This window comes from Pantherophis guttatus, chromosome 2, assembly GCF_059756535.1.
Source record: "Pantherophis guttatus breed Tessera chromosome 2, ASM5975653v1, whole genome shotgun sequence".
Taxonomy (NCBI): domain Eukaryota; kingdom Metazoa; phylum Chordata; class Lepidosauria; order Squamata; family Colubridae; genus Pantherophis; species Pantherophis guttatus.
In genome coordinates, this window is record NC_142064.1 from 177,646,289 (window position 1) to 177,661,952 (window position 15,664).

The 15,664-nt window shown below is 36.0% G+C and overlaps 1 long non-coding RNA gene across 1 annotated transcript; it reads right to left on the minus strand.

Annotated features, from left to right (window-relative positions):
- Positions 1 to 8,151: 8,151 nt before the first annotated feature.
- Positions 8,152 to 9,308, minus strand: LOC117660596 (uncharacterized). The gene is made up of 2 exons (XR_004589723.2): positions 9,078 to 9,308; positions 8,152 to 8,234 (listed from the first exon to the last, which is right to left on the minus strand). It is a non-coding gene; the product is annotated as an uncharacterized LOC117660596 (long non-coding RNA).
- Positions 9,309 to 15,664: the final 6,356 nt, after the last annotated feature.

Genomic DNA, 15,664 nt, shown 5'->3' on the forward strand with positions numbered 1-15,664 from the left:
GGCTTTTTGTAATGGGTCTTGCTTAGCACCTGCTTTTTCTCTATATGATCTTCTGTCCAATGGTAATCCACGATCAGGGGGCTATGAGATCTTTCTTCAGAAATGATAACTGAAAACTATCATTAGAAAGTACCATCATCACTGATGTCTAGTTATTGTTCAGAATTTGCAGCCCAGACATTGATAGCTAAAAACAAGAGCATATTAGACTGCACCATAGAACCAGAGAAGTTTGCTAAAGGCCCTTTGAAGAAATCTGTTTACCATTATACCAGTCTCTCCATCCACTGCTTCTCAAAGAAACATGCTTTAGTTTTTTTTCTTTTCTTTTCCAATTACTGCACAATACTTCCTTCCATTGAACTAATCCACCAGATTCAAACTTAGCAAGTACAGATTTATCAGGTTATTAATCATTCAGCTGATACATTTTAAAACAGAAGGTAAAATTAATGGATTCTTTCAGTTGTGCCACTAATGCACTGTCACCCAAACTGATAGCAGCTGTTATTTGAGAAGGAAAGAAGAAACATGAATATTTACAGTTAGCTATCAGTCATATATGACTGTGCCTTTCCTGTTAGGCAATGCTCAATAGTGTCAGTGACTGAAAGAATTCGTATCTTTCCTTTCCTCTTGTGTCTTTTTGCTTTAAAATATTAAAACCAAGCATGGCTTTCTTGGCAATTGTCTTAAAAAAAATTTCTTGGAAAGAGCACTAGCAATAAAAATGATCTACGTTATCACTAGCTAAGTCATATTCATATGTTACCAAATAAGGAAAGGTGGTAGATATGTATTGCCTGCTTCCTAGGGCTGAGAGAGAGGGAATGGCCCAAAGTCTTAAGAATATACAATATTGAAAAAAAGAGAGAAAATTTAATGAGATAAATTTTATTCAACCACTAGAGCAGGGATGCAAGGAATTTTGCAGGTCCTGTCCCCTAAGGAGATACATTTGGCAGGACCCAGAAGAAGGGACTTCTCCGTGGCGGCTTTTTTCCTCTAGAACATCATTCCTTCAGAGATTAGACTGGCTCCCACTCTGACACTCTTTCAGAAGGCCCATGGTTCTGTCAGAGAGCTTAGATAACTCAGAGCAGGATGGACCCCATTAAATGGCTGGTATGTGTGTGTGTTGTCGCTAGGATGGGATGGGGTTATTATTTTATTATTTTATTTCTTTTATATTGTGTTTTTACTTCCTGTAAACTGCATTGAGTCACAGGTGGCAATATAAATTTTCCAAATAAATAACTATACAAAATGCTGGCTAACACTAAGATTCATATCAAGTGGTCTGTGTCTCTCTGTGTATATACTGTAGTAAGGTTTTATTAATAAAGCTTTTTCTCCAAGAGAAAATCTATTGATGAAGTCACTAAGAGTCAATATCAACTTGATGGCACATAATCAAGTTTAAACAATAGGATTTGTTAATACATTCATATCAGGAGTGAACTTCAAAAATTTTCCCTACCGGTTCTATGGGCGTGGCTTGGTGGGCATGGCAGGGGAAGGATATTGCAAAATCTCCATTTTCACCCCACTCTGGGGCCAGCCAGACATGGTATTTGCTGGTTCTCTGAACTACTCAAAATTTCCACTACCGGTTCTCCAGAACCTGTTAGAACCTGCTGAATTTCACCCTTGATTCATATACAATATTCATAACAATAAAAACGGCATTTTACTGCTTCTCTCTAAGTTTTGCTATTGTAGTAGCTATGCTATTTTCAGACACCCACCGCATACATCCTTAGTGTTTAAAGCACTGATTGTATTGCACCAAACAATTATCCCTTTGGCAGCTGCCTGTTTTTGTTCTTTTGTTCTTCTTTTGTTTTTGTACCAAGAACAAATCAATAATATGGTTCCCATTATCTGCATAAGAAATATTTTAAGTTCTTTTAATTTGAACTGTTGTAAACAGGTATATTTATTTATTTATTTATTTATTTGATTTGATTTCTATACCGCCCTACTCCCGAAGGACTCAGGGCGGTGCACAGCCAAACAATAAAACACATACATACAAAATTTAAAAGTAGAATAAAATCAAATTAAATAATTTTGGCTCCAACAAATTTAAAACCCCAAACTTTTAAAACCAATTTAAAATTGAATGTATAAAATACTAAAAGATATTTAAAAATTAAAAATCTTTTATAAAAGAAGGAGAAAATTAAGCCAGGCCCGCCTGGTGAAATAGTAAGGTCTTTAAAGCGTGGCGGAAGGTGCGCAGATCCGGGATCCTCCGTATCTCTGGGGGGAGCTCGTTCCAGATAGTAGGTGCCCCCACAGAGAAGGCTCTCCCCCTGGGGGCCGCCAGTCAGCATTGTTTGGCTGACGGCACCCGGAGGAGCCCCTCTCTATGGGAGCGTACCGGCCGGTGGGAGGCTATTGGTGGTAGTAGGCGGTCCCGCAAGTACCCAGGTCCTAAGCCATGGAGCGCTTTAAAGGTGGTAACCAAAACCTTGAAGCGCACCCGGAAGACCACCGGGAGCCAGTGCAGCTCGCGCAGGAGGGGTGTTACATGGGAACACCATGTCGCTCCCATTACCACCCGCGCGGCCGCACTCTGCGCCAGTTGGAGCCTCCGGGTGTATATGAAAACACATAACCATTTATTTGGGGCAGTGTTCTTGAAATGAATGGAAATTGATTCAAGTGGGCCTCATTCAGATCATTCTTTTTTATTATTATTATTATTTTTAAAGAGGGCATTTCTAAATCACATTTTCAGTCTAAGCAAGGATTTTCCCTCCCAAAGCAGTTTACACAATAATTCCATTAAACAATTTACAACATTATAAAGGCTTTTTAAAATAAAGATTAAAAGCAAGAAACGTAAAAGTAAAGCAAGTGAAGGAAATAAACCTTGAATATTCCAATTATTCTGAAGTGAAAGCAAGTGGTGTTTTTGAAGTTCTTGTTACTGCTGGCTAAAAGTCATCATGATTAACTTTAGTAAAATTTGTTCAGAAAAGAATTCAGTATGCAGATTGCACTATGGGAAAGGCCTAGGCTTGAGTTTGTTTTGAGTGAGAAACATAATATAGAACATTTGAGACTAACTTGTTAATCTGTCTGATCCAACATGTTTCTGCCTGCAATGTAGCACACAAGAATATTTCCCACCTAAAATTCAATGCATCTTACAACCTAAAATTATTTTGGCACCAATCACAGAAAATTGCACATATGTCTCTCCCTTCCTTTTTATGTTGTATGTAATAAGTTGCAGATTTATCATCTCACTCTTCCTAGTGATAGAGGGGAAAAGGGGGAAGAAGGAAAGAAATAATTTGAGTCTGTTCAACCTACATTTGCATAGCCTACATCTTCCTCTTCTTTACAACTTACATCAGTCTAGCTACAGATAGCCCTTGATTTTATGATCTCAATTGAGCCCAAAACTTCGGTTGCTAAGTGAGATATTTGTTAAGTGAAATTTGCCCGATTTTATGACCTTTCATGTCACAGTTGTTACCTGAATCACTGTGGTTAAGTTAGTAACATGGTTGTTAAGTGATATGGCTTTCCCCATTGACTTAGCTTGTCAGAAGGTTGCAAAAGGTGATCCCATAACACAAGAACACCGCATAAATATGAATGAGTTGCCAAGCATCTGAATTTTGATCACATGACCATGGGGGGGAGGTTCTGCAATGGTTGTAAATGTGAAAAACAGTCATAAACTCTATTTTATTATTTGCATTAAAACAGTAACCATTGAGGGGGTTTCTTCCTCTCATCTCCTCAAGGTTATTTTCCCCTTCCATTGTTGAGGTCTCAATTCTGATTTTCTTGCAGGTTTCACATTGCTTGGTGAGAACTACTTTTATCTCATCTAATGATCTACCCTATTTCTTCCTTTTATTTTTAAAAAGCTGTAGCCTCTTTTCATCTATTTAATACTTTCAACCTTAGGCACCTAAATTCTTTCACCTAAATTCTTTCTTTGCTTCTCATTGTAAATTCTGATTACTTTGCATTCACCTTTCCAGCTTATTGAAAACCCTTAGATTATAATTAGATTTTGCATTTATCTCTTTTAAAATTTCTCTTGCCGGTTTTACCCAATGTATTTGACAGTTAGAACAATTAATCAATGGAACGACTTGCCTTCAGAAGTTGTGGATGCACCATCACTGGAGATTTTTAATAAAAAATTTGTCTGAAATGGTATATGGTTTCCTGCTTGAGCAGAGGCTTGGGCTAGAAAATCTCCAAGGCACCTTCCAACACTTTATTCTGTTATTCTAGCTTGACAAAATTCACCTAAATCTTGAATGATCCCTAAAGTAGATGCTATCCTTCTAGATTAGTGATAGCTGGGAATTTTATAATTATATTTTCAAATTCCTCATGCTGAAACATGAACAGCACAAGTGGTCATAAAACCCTGTTAGCAGATCACTCAACACTTTTCTCTGGCTTGATGTGAAGTCTTTGATATATACAGTACCAATTGGATAAGATAGTTTGAACAGTTATAACAGTAGGATAGACCAGTCTGCTTTTGTTATCTTCTTTACCAGGATCTCATGGAGACTTTATGGAAATTAAGGTATGGCCACTAGATTCATATGGTCAATAAAACAAGCCATTCTATTAACAGGGAGATCAGATGGTTTTTAACATGATTTATTCCTGGTAAACTATACTAAGTTATTATCTGTTCAGTCTTTTCTAAGACCATAAGCCAACATTTTTGCTTTATTACAGAAAAATACCCTTCTCTGAGTCTTTCACTATGTATAATTGCTAAGGTCAACATCTGAAAATTTTGCTAAGGAATATTAGCCACCCAAATGGGGGAAAAGGAAGCAACAAGAAAGGCAATCTTTCCCAGTTCTTGGCAGATTCCCCCCCCCCCATTCAGAACTAGGACTGAGATTCTAAGGAACCTGAGAATGTGCAGCATTAATATTTCTGCTAGAATGAAAAGACCATTGGGAGGAATTAAGTATAGAACAATCTGAAAGGGCTATTTTTTAAAATTAAATTTATATGTCACCCATCTCATTCTGAAAAGCAACTCTGAGTGGTTATAGTATGAAGCACCATCCTATTTTGTGCAATATCTCCAGGAGCCTAATCATAATATAGTCCAGAATAGAATCAATATAATTTTTTCTTTGAAAAATGTAACGAGTAATGAAATACTGCACGTCCATAGAGTGACCAAAAATTAATTTGCTGACACATAGTGAATGCCCTTATTATCTTGACTTTTAACAAACAAACAAACAAAAGTCCTGCTTGTCTCTGCATCAATAAAACTTATTGACAGCTATATAATTTTATGGTGCATAAAAGCTTCTTTCACTATGTATAATTGCTAAGTGTTTCACATAGTGATTATTAATAGCAAGAAAATTGTCAGAAGTGGCCTTTTATCACTTCATCCGTGAATGCTGATGTCATAACAAATACATTTCCCTTAAAGTGCCAGGCTGCTCATTGCAATTTTTGCTTTGGCTACAACATAGTGACCTGCATTTGCAGCTGCTAAGTGCATATGAACAGTAACCATCGTCTATCCTAAATAACTATCCTAAATGTTCATTAACATTTTGGGGACCAATTTTGAAATGGAAACAAAAGCTATCCCATGGACTGCAGATTTATTTTGGAATTACAAGAAGTTCCAGTTCCACCCTGAGCCATGAAATTGGGTGATTTTTTTTAAGATCAATTATTTTATCCTGTCTTGTGGGGGGGAAAACTGGAGAAGGGAATGTTAGATACATGGAGCTCGTGAATGAAATGTTGGGTATGCATCTAACAAGTGAAATAAATAATAAATAAATCATGCTAACAAAAGACTGCTTTTAGGGAAAATATGGAAATGCATGTATCAAGGATTATAACCGACAAAAGTATCTTGAAGAAGATACGCTTACCAATTTGTATCTATGAGGAAATTACATAGACATTAACATTTATTGATTTATATGTTTTTGTTTGAAAACATATAAATTTGTTTCTTTGTGTGAGATGATGTGGAAACAAGAATTTAGCCTGTCTTCATGTTTAAATACAATATCTTCAGTATGAGGGGTCCTTGGTGCTCTCTGAGCTTGTTTGTTTTGTTGCAGATGTTTCATTACCCAAACTTCCACTTATGACTGTATGACTGTAACTTTGTTGCTTGTATCCTTGCAATTTATATTGATATTGTTTCCTGATTGCTTATTTGTACCCTATGACTATCATTAACTGTTGTACCTTATGATTCTTGATGAGCGTACCTTTTCTTTTATGTACACTGAGAGCATAAAGTGTATACCAAGAAAAATTCCTTGTGTGTCCAATCACACTTGGCCAATAAAAAAATATTCTCTTCTCTTCTCTTCTCTTCTCTTCTCTTCTCTTCTCTTCTCTTCTCTTCTCTTCTCTTCTCTTCTCTTCTCTTCTCTTCTCTTCTCTTCTCTTCTCTTCATTACCCAAACTAGGTAACATCACCTGGGCTAGGACTAATGATGTTACCTAGACTGTGTCTGCAATCAAGCTCAGAGAGCACCCTTCATTTCAACCCTGAGCTACAAATATTCTCCTTTATTGGATCTTCAGTATATTTACATGTGCCTGGCAGGTCCATCAGTACACATGTGGGTTAAAATGGTGCTTGACTATATAAGATACCACCCAAATGCTTTTCAGTGGGGAATAAGTATTCATTTTATTCTATTTCAAATTTTAATAAATTTAATAAATGCGTTATTTAGCAATAACACGTTCATCATTTGTACATAATCCTGTTTCAAATTCAGTCCTATAATATTCAAAACCAAAATTTATTTTGTCTACTTTAAATATTTCTAATAATTTTACAAAAGAAAACCATGGACAAATATGGACAATGTTTAAAATCAATCCATTGAAGACTTGGGTATGTACCGTCAACCCATCATATTTTAATCCTTATATATAGTGCAAGAAACTATAACTGAATACAATACTGTAATAAAATAAATAAAATTTTGTTGGCAAATCACTAATAAAATTGGTTTTTTTTTTAAATAAAAACTGAGTATTTGATGAAGCTGCATAAATTCATGAAGATAGTGTGCAGTTAGTAGACAGTGATCAAGTCTTGTCCAAAAAATCAAGTCTTATTCAGCTTGGAAAAGCATATTGCAAAATCAGTAAAACAGTTTTTTTAAAAAAGATTGTGCACATCTGAAATGTTAAGATAACATTTAAAAATATTCACATTTGAAAACTCAGTAGAAGTAATAAACTATAATGTCACAAAATGAAATAGGCTATTGTTCAAGAGTATTGCTGCATTATCTGATATGCACATGTCTAGAAGCACAAATCTTCCAGTTTCACTGATTACTTTGATACTATTTTATTCAATGTTTTTAATACAGTTTTATTTCCTTTAGGATTCATCAACTTTAGGCTTCAAACATTTGCAATCTGCAATATAATTTTCACTTCAGCTTTATATGACAGTGTTTTTCGTATAAGTTCTGAACTTCAAAAGGTTGTAATAATACTTTTTTCTTGTCAAATTATTTGCAGCTGGATTAAGCTGTGCTGAACAATAGACTTAATGGTAATTGCAAGTTTATGTTAAGTTAGTTTTGGTGCTTGAGTTAAATTATGTTATGTTGTTATTGTGACACACGGACAACTTGTTTGGGGAAACAGCTGCTGCAGAAAAATTTAGATTTGGTTGTGACGTTGTAACCTCGTTTCATGATGGAATGTATGGAAAAAGGCTGTACTGTACATCTGAGTGCTTATAAGTATACATTCATTTATTTTAGTTTTACCACATTATTAAACTATCCACACCCAGTGGATTTACAAAAGAGCATTTTTTTTTCACTGCACCTGTTTAAATCGTTTGGTTTAATTAAGTAAGACTATACTGGAGTCCAATTTCTTTCCAAAAAGTATTTGTTGCCTGTGAAATAGGCTTCTATTTTTCCTCATTCATTCCAAACATGTTTTAGTTTACCTTCAAAACAAAAGAAAATGTTGCATTGTTGTCTTTGTGCATGTACAATAATAGTGTTGCAACAGGACAGAAGAATCTGCAAAGAAAACACTTCTCCTAGCTACAATGATGAGTAAAAAATCCAGTAACATTAACACTTCCCTGCATATACCCAAGGAAATGGACCATGTGATTATGACACACATTTATTTCACTCTCCGGCCTTTCTCCTTTCCAGTTGTCTAGGTCTTTTCTGTTCATACGTCCTGATCTGGGAGGGCAGGGGCAAGCATGAGAAGTCAGGAGAACAACAGAATTTCAAAAAGTTAACTGGGCAGAAAAATAATAAAACATGTTCTTAAGGACTTCATAGATGCAACAACACTCTATTTGAAACATACAGGTAGATCTCAACTATGAAAATGTGTCTAGTGACTGTTCAAAGTTGTAACAGCACTGACTGAATTGTGGTTGTGATCGGTCCTCAGAGGGCTGGCTGCCCCAGCATCCCTCAGGAGATTGCAATGTAGATTCTTGGCAATAGATTCACGTTTAACACCAAGTTGCTGTGCCCTGTGATCATGTGATTGCAATCTTCCCTGAAAGCTTCCCTAGAAAGACAATAGAGAAGCTAGCAGGGAAGGTTGCAAGGTGCTGGAGTAAGTCTCCTCTCCACCCATGCACCTTTCCCCAGCTTTTCTGCTTTCGGGGCACAGTGGTTAGAATGTAGTACTGCAGGCTACTTCTGCTGATCACCGGCTGCCAGCAGTTTGACAGTTCGGGTCTCATCGGCTCAAGGTTGACTCAGCCTTCCATCCTTCTGAGGTTGGTAAAATGAGGACCCAGATTGTTGGGGGGCAATATGCTGACTCTGTAAAACCACTTAGAGAGGGCTGTAAAGCACTGTGTATATAAGTCTAAGTGCTATTGCTCATGCTGTGCTGACCATTCATGCACCCCTGCACAACCCTCCCAATCTTTGCCACATCTCTTGCACACCCTCCCTGACCCTTGTGGCACCTCTTGCACAATCCCTTCTTCTCTCATGTATCCTTTCCAAACTTTCCTCTGTATACTTCCTCAGTGTCTCTCCCACCTGGCTGCAGCCACTTACCTGCCTGCTAGCCTTGGACTAGCAACTTCCTACATCTTCCCTGTTGACTTATTTATCAGCAGGATGTTACTGTTGAAAGAAAAATCAGGCCTGGTTCTAATCCGGGAAAAAGACACTGAAAATGAAATGGAGGCAGGCTGCAGGAAAGGAAGTTGATTCTTGAGTGGCTGACAAAATGGGAGGTTGAAAGTAGGTGGGCTTTTATACATTCTTTGGGGCTTTGTGATTGAGATGCCTGTCCCTTGTGAAATGTGCTTTGACCTGTGCTTGAGTGTGCCCTTTTTGGTATTCTAATTATTGTTGCCTGGACTCCCATTGTGATTGTGAGGTCATGCCCTGTCCTTGGAGCTGGGTGGGGAATGTAGATTGTAGGAGTCTTTGTTTTCCTGCTTTTAATGCCATCAGCTTCAGCCTTCTGTGGGAGCTGTAGCTGAAGGCATTTTGTTTATGAATGGAACTGTCCGGCTTTCTGTAAATGGATACTGAATGGAATGCTCCACTTTTCTCAATGGATACAAAAATATCTCATTCATAAAACCTAAATGTTGTAGGGACTGCCTGGAGTGTTCTCCTAGTAATGGAGAGAAGTGAATGGTTTCATCCTAGGAATGCCTCCTTGGGGCGGGGGGGGGGGAAGGTGTATGCTGACATCCTACATTACCATGCCTAATAACTATGAGATTTGGTTAACAATGGCAACCAGGACTGCAGGGATTGTTGTCACTAAGTGATGCTGTTGCACGATATTGCTTGCTTACTGACAGAAATTCTGGTCCCAAATGCCATTGTAAGTTGAGGACTACCTGTAAAAATATTGATATAGTTACTAATATTTACTGGAAAAATCCTTCTTAGCTGAAACAAAATTGAAAAGGTGGGCACTACAAGCATCTCTTGGTTGAAAAATATATATTTTAATGAACCAAAAGCAAAACACTGAATTTTAGAATTCCCCATGAAATTGTTATAATATTTCCACTGTGTTTCATTCTTCTGTCAGAAAAAGTAACCACATTAAAACCAGCCAAGATTCAGGGAGCCAAGTGCATATCTGGTTTGTTTTTGTTTTGTTTAACAAAAGAGAAGCCTGCATTTTTCAGGCAAGCCTACAGGGGCCTGAATCGCAGCAAACAGCTGGTTATTTCAGCTCTATTCTTAACTAGTCCAACAGCTTCTTCCCAAGGGGGTAGCTAGAAATCCCAAGATCACTTATGAACCTAAGTTTCCTGCATACAATAGCAGCACAGAGGCTTTTGACTGTATAAATGAACAGGCTTGAGGGAGCTGGTATTACAAACTCTTAAGGGAAGTTTTCCTTTTACTGCTTTCAATCAACAGTTTTTTTATTTTAAAAAAAACTGCAGCTGTTAGCCAAGGATCTCACTATACTTTGCACATTCTGACTGAGAGCTTTTAGAAGTGGGAAGACATCTATAGTTGAGGTGAAAGGAGGAGGCAGGGAGGAAAGGAAGCTGGATCAATTTGTTGCTTTCTGTGTTAATACTTGGAGCTAGTGCAGCAACAGTAAATGCATGATTTAATTGCCATAATAATTTCTTCTTCACCCAACACTAAAATACTAGACTTACTTAAAGTGTGTAATGTCACATGCTATTCATAGATTAGTTGCTTTCTAATTAAGACACTGTGTTCCATCTTTTTGCTCCAATGGCCTCTAAAATCCAATCTTTACTTTCTGTCATATATTTATACTACCTAGGATCAGAATTTCTCTCATCTGAAAACTAAAACTAATTCAGGAACCTGAAAAGGAATTAACTATAATTTCTACGGGGTTTGCAAAATCACTTCTGAGTTTTCTGTGAAGTCAACACACAAAAGCAAACAAGTGAGCAAACAAACAAACAAACAAACAAAAAAAGGTGAACACCTGAAATTGTTGGTTGCTGGGAACTTTTCAGAATGAGAGCCTAAAATTTATATGCATTCAATTTTGCAAACAAAATTGGTAAGCACAATAAGACTGCTGCTCAAAATATCAAGATTGTGTCGGACTCTTCTGATCTGCATTAACATATATTTCAGCCCATAATAAGCATAACCTCGTAACACATTATTCACTGTGTTTTTCGTAAGGATATCTGCAGCATCATAATGATCCATGCTTTTTTCCCATTACTAACTACTAAAGATAGGAGGAACTACACTGCTGACATTTTGGATACCAGCTATATTGTAGAAGTAAATATAATACTTAAATCTTTGTCTTTGTCTGCTAAATTCAGAGCTGATGGAAGGTGAGAAAGAAAGAATGTCACTTAGGTATAAGATATATCCAAATCAACATGGAGTTGTTGTGGCACAGTGATTAGAATGCAATATCGTAGGCTAATTCTGCTCACTGCCAGCAGTTCGATTCTTACCGGCTCAAGGTTGACTCAGTAAAATAAGGACCCAGATAGTAGGGCAAAATGCTGACTCTGTAAACCACTTAGAGAGGGCCATAAAACACTTTGAAGCAGTCTATAAGTCTAAGTGCTATTGCTATTAAACCACTGTGAGTCCTACTAGACAGATGAACAAATTAACATCTAGAATATGTTCCTTAAAATGCATTTTCACCTCCTACTTGGAAATGTCATCCAGTCCATTGACCATGCAAAACAAATAGTCATGTTCTTGAATATAGATTGATTGGCATGACACTCAATCATAGCATAAATAAAGGTAATGTGATCTCTGAACCTGAGCCACAAATTAAATTGCCATTATACTGAAGCACTTTAAGTTTAATTTTTTACCCATGATTTGTTTTAATCACTGAGATGTATAGTGTCTGAATCTGGATTATGATGGAGGGGAGCTAACCTATAATTAAGTCTTCTTTCCAGTTTAGGACATAGAAGATGACTAGTTGGGTTGGCACAAGTAGATGTATCTCTGCTGCTCTTTTTTTTTTTTCAAAAGTTTGCAGGGGATTAAACTGACATACGAAGGCCCACACTTTGCCCATCTCAGGTGCGACAACCTTAACCCTATTAGGCCACTACGGGGTTTTATTAGTAATAGCAATAGCACTTAGACATATATGCCACTTCACAGTGCTTTATAATCCTCTCTAAGTGGTTTAGAGAGTCAGCATATTGCCCCCCATTAATCTGGGTCCTCATTTTACCAATCTTGGAAGGATGGAAGGCTGAGTCAACCTTGAGTCAGTGAGAATCAAACTACTGGCAGTCAGCACAATCAGCTCACAATACTGCATTCTGACCACTGCACCACCACTGCTTTATTAGAAACAAAAAAGTGGAAAAATTACTTTTGGAAGTATCACCTGGCTAGCCTTCACAAAATAATATCATATTGGTCAACAGGAATGATAAAATGGTGCCTGGCCAAGTTATATAACATTTGCTGGTATAGTGTCATTGAATAAGGCTTTGGACATAACAAACACAAACCTAGGTTTAGCAAAGAGTGTTAACCCATTGATCAAGTGTATTTTCTGTATCAACAAACAATCCAGTTGTAGGCATTCTTGTGATTATAGATTATTGCTAATCCTCACCAAATATATTTTAAGCATTGAATTTTGAATTTAACATTGATACAAATTTATATAATGTTGTTTGAACTTAATTGTGTACATTGATATATATGCATATAATGAGTTTTGGTTCACAATTTTAACCTCTATAAAAGATAGTCTTTTAAATGTGCTGTTATTGTTTATTGCTATCCATATTTATTTTATAGATTATTATTTTATAGATTATTATATGACAGCTATACTTTTGTTTAAAAATGTGATCATATATATATATATATATATATATATATATATATATATATATATATATATATATATATATATATCATATATAACATTTTTAAAGAAATATCTATATCTATCTATCTATCTATCTATCTATCTATCTATCTATCTATCTATCTATCTATCTATGCATATTCTTTCTAGCCAGGTTTTACCTATGTAAGCTAAGATGTTCTGCAGCCTTAGTTCTGTGAAATCTCATTCACAAGTTTCTGGGCTTTTTGTATCTTGCTGACAAACAGCAACTCTGTGCTGCTCATTAGGATATATATATATATATATATTGCAGATAAAGAAATAATGGGAAAATCAGCAAAATATAAATTTGGTATAAAATAGTTTGCCGTGAATGCGACTGCTTGAGGACTCCTGGATTAGAGCTGAAAGGCGAAAGGGAAGCAGTATGCTCCCTCCCGTATTGGGGTAGACCAGGTACTTCGATAGAAAAACACTATATATATAATGCTTTGACTTTTTTATCAAGGGTTTTGCAGCTGAATCAGACTGTATAGATCACATATGTTATAGAAAATGCAGAGGTTCGTAGATAGGATCAGAAGAAACAGATTCTGGAACAAGTGTTGTTAACCTTACCAGGCAGACTAGGCAGGAAACATAATCAAATAAGCTTATTCTACTTTATTGTAAAGCTACATCAACAGAATCTTGCAAGTGTGGATATACAGTTCTCTTGCCATTACCTACATTTGAGCACTTGCTCTGCCAACTATGCAATTGAGGGCTTGTTTTCCCTTATCTGATCATCTCTTCACCCATCCCTTAAGGTAACCCCCATGTACCATTGCAAGTGTTTCTCAGTTTGATAATTATTTATAGTCTATCTAAAACATTTTCACTTTTATCACTATTGGCACAATACTCTAGTTTTTCTTGTTTGGGGCAATATCTTAGATTTGACAGTGTTACTTTAAGAATTAATTTATATTGACCTTATTAGCAGATTGGGTTACACTTAGCAACAGCAACTTTGATAGCTACCATTATTTAGCTCTTATTAAAGCATAATATTATTGTTCATTGCTGTGAAACTGTTGAGAGTTTCTCCCTTGAAGAGCTCTCTATCAGCAGATTGCACAACACATAAAACATTTGTTCTTAATCCTCTCCTCCCTAATTTAATGACTTCATTTTTTTCCCTCCTCACACAATAAAGTAGAATGGAGTAGAGAAATGGATGAAGCAATCACTCCTGTTGTAAGCATTTAATTAATAGGTGATTTTTCTGTGGAAGCCATTGTGGCTTTTGACCTCCACCTTCCTGGAAGGGCAATTTATTCATCTCAATATCTCACATGCAATAGGCCTCAGGGTCAACCCAATTAAAAGGATTAGGGAGAGGATATTGGAAAAAGAGTCACAGTCATAGTAGACTGTATTAGACTACATGAATTAATGTTCTCACTTAACACAAAACTAAGCACCAGCTAAACTATTACATTGGCACAGAATATCAAGATTCATCAGTATGCTGAAATATTGATTTACAATTCAAGATTAATTTTTTAAAAGTTTTATGGTTATCTGGGAGACAATCTGTTAGTATAAACTTGATTCTAAGATAAAAATGAACATCCCTTTTCAGAGTGTTTCACATTTCAGAGTCTCACTTCTGAGGCATGCAGTTCTTCCAAGCTTCACACAATATTTTTTTCAAGGTCTATAGTTAGCTATCACTTTCTTGTTATTAGACGTTAAGAGCAGCCTTTTCAGCCACATCTTTCAAACAGGTTAATAATAATTGTAGTCTTTCAACAGTTTCTTACTCTTTCTTGTGTTCTCATCAGTTACCTTGAATGTTCTAAGGATGAAATTATGGAGGACAATTTGAAATAAGTAGTCTACCTCCCAATAATTCTCAATAATTTGTAACATGAGAAAATGAAGAAAATCAGGTATTTTAATCTTTTAGTATGGTAACTACCTGTAAAGATTTCAAAAGAAATCATTACTTGATAAGTCAACTCATGTAGAGCATTAACATATATTTAATGCACAGGCATGAAATAATTCTATATAAATATTTAAATATAAAATAATTCTATTCTCTTTTTAAATGTCATTAGAAATATAAATGTGTGCAGACAAACACACATGCAAATATATCTACCTCAGTTTTCAGAGCAGAGAAAATAAAAATAAATAGTGCAGAGTAAACAACTACATGAATATTAATCTTTAAAAATTGTGCCACCTATCTTTAATTATATCTGTGGAAAAGAAGCCACAATCCAATCATATCTCTTGTAATGTATTGCTTTATTGTTATTATTGATTATACATGCCAGCTACATTTTAACTGTAGCAGGCAAACTGATTGGAATTAGTTCTGGAACTTTCAGTGAAGCAAGAAAGTCACAAAAAATGATATATAGGTGTGGCAAGGTTGAGTGATAAAATGTGCCTTGACATATCATGACACAAACTCAGCCCCTTATCTACCTTTCTTACCTTGAGTTAAGGGTCTTTTTGAACAAAAGAAAAGACACAACTGGAACCACCACTTTGGGATTGTTGTTGTTTTTTAAAGCTTCTCAAGTGTACCCTTATCTTAGAGGACAAAAGGGACAGCAAGACAAATGAACAAACAAAATGGAGAGGAATTGCACCAAACTGATCATACTATATACATGTAATAATCTTTTAAAAAAACAAACAAACAGCAGAATGACTAGGTTTTTTTTAAGAAGATGAATGTGTTTGAAAATGCCACAGACTAGCCATTATATACAAAGACAACTGAATAATCATTTAAGGTGAATTAGATAACTGC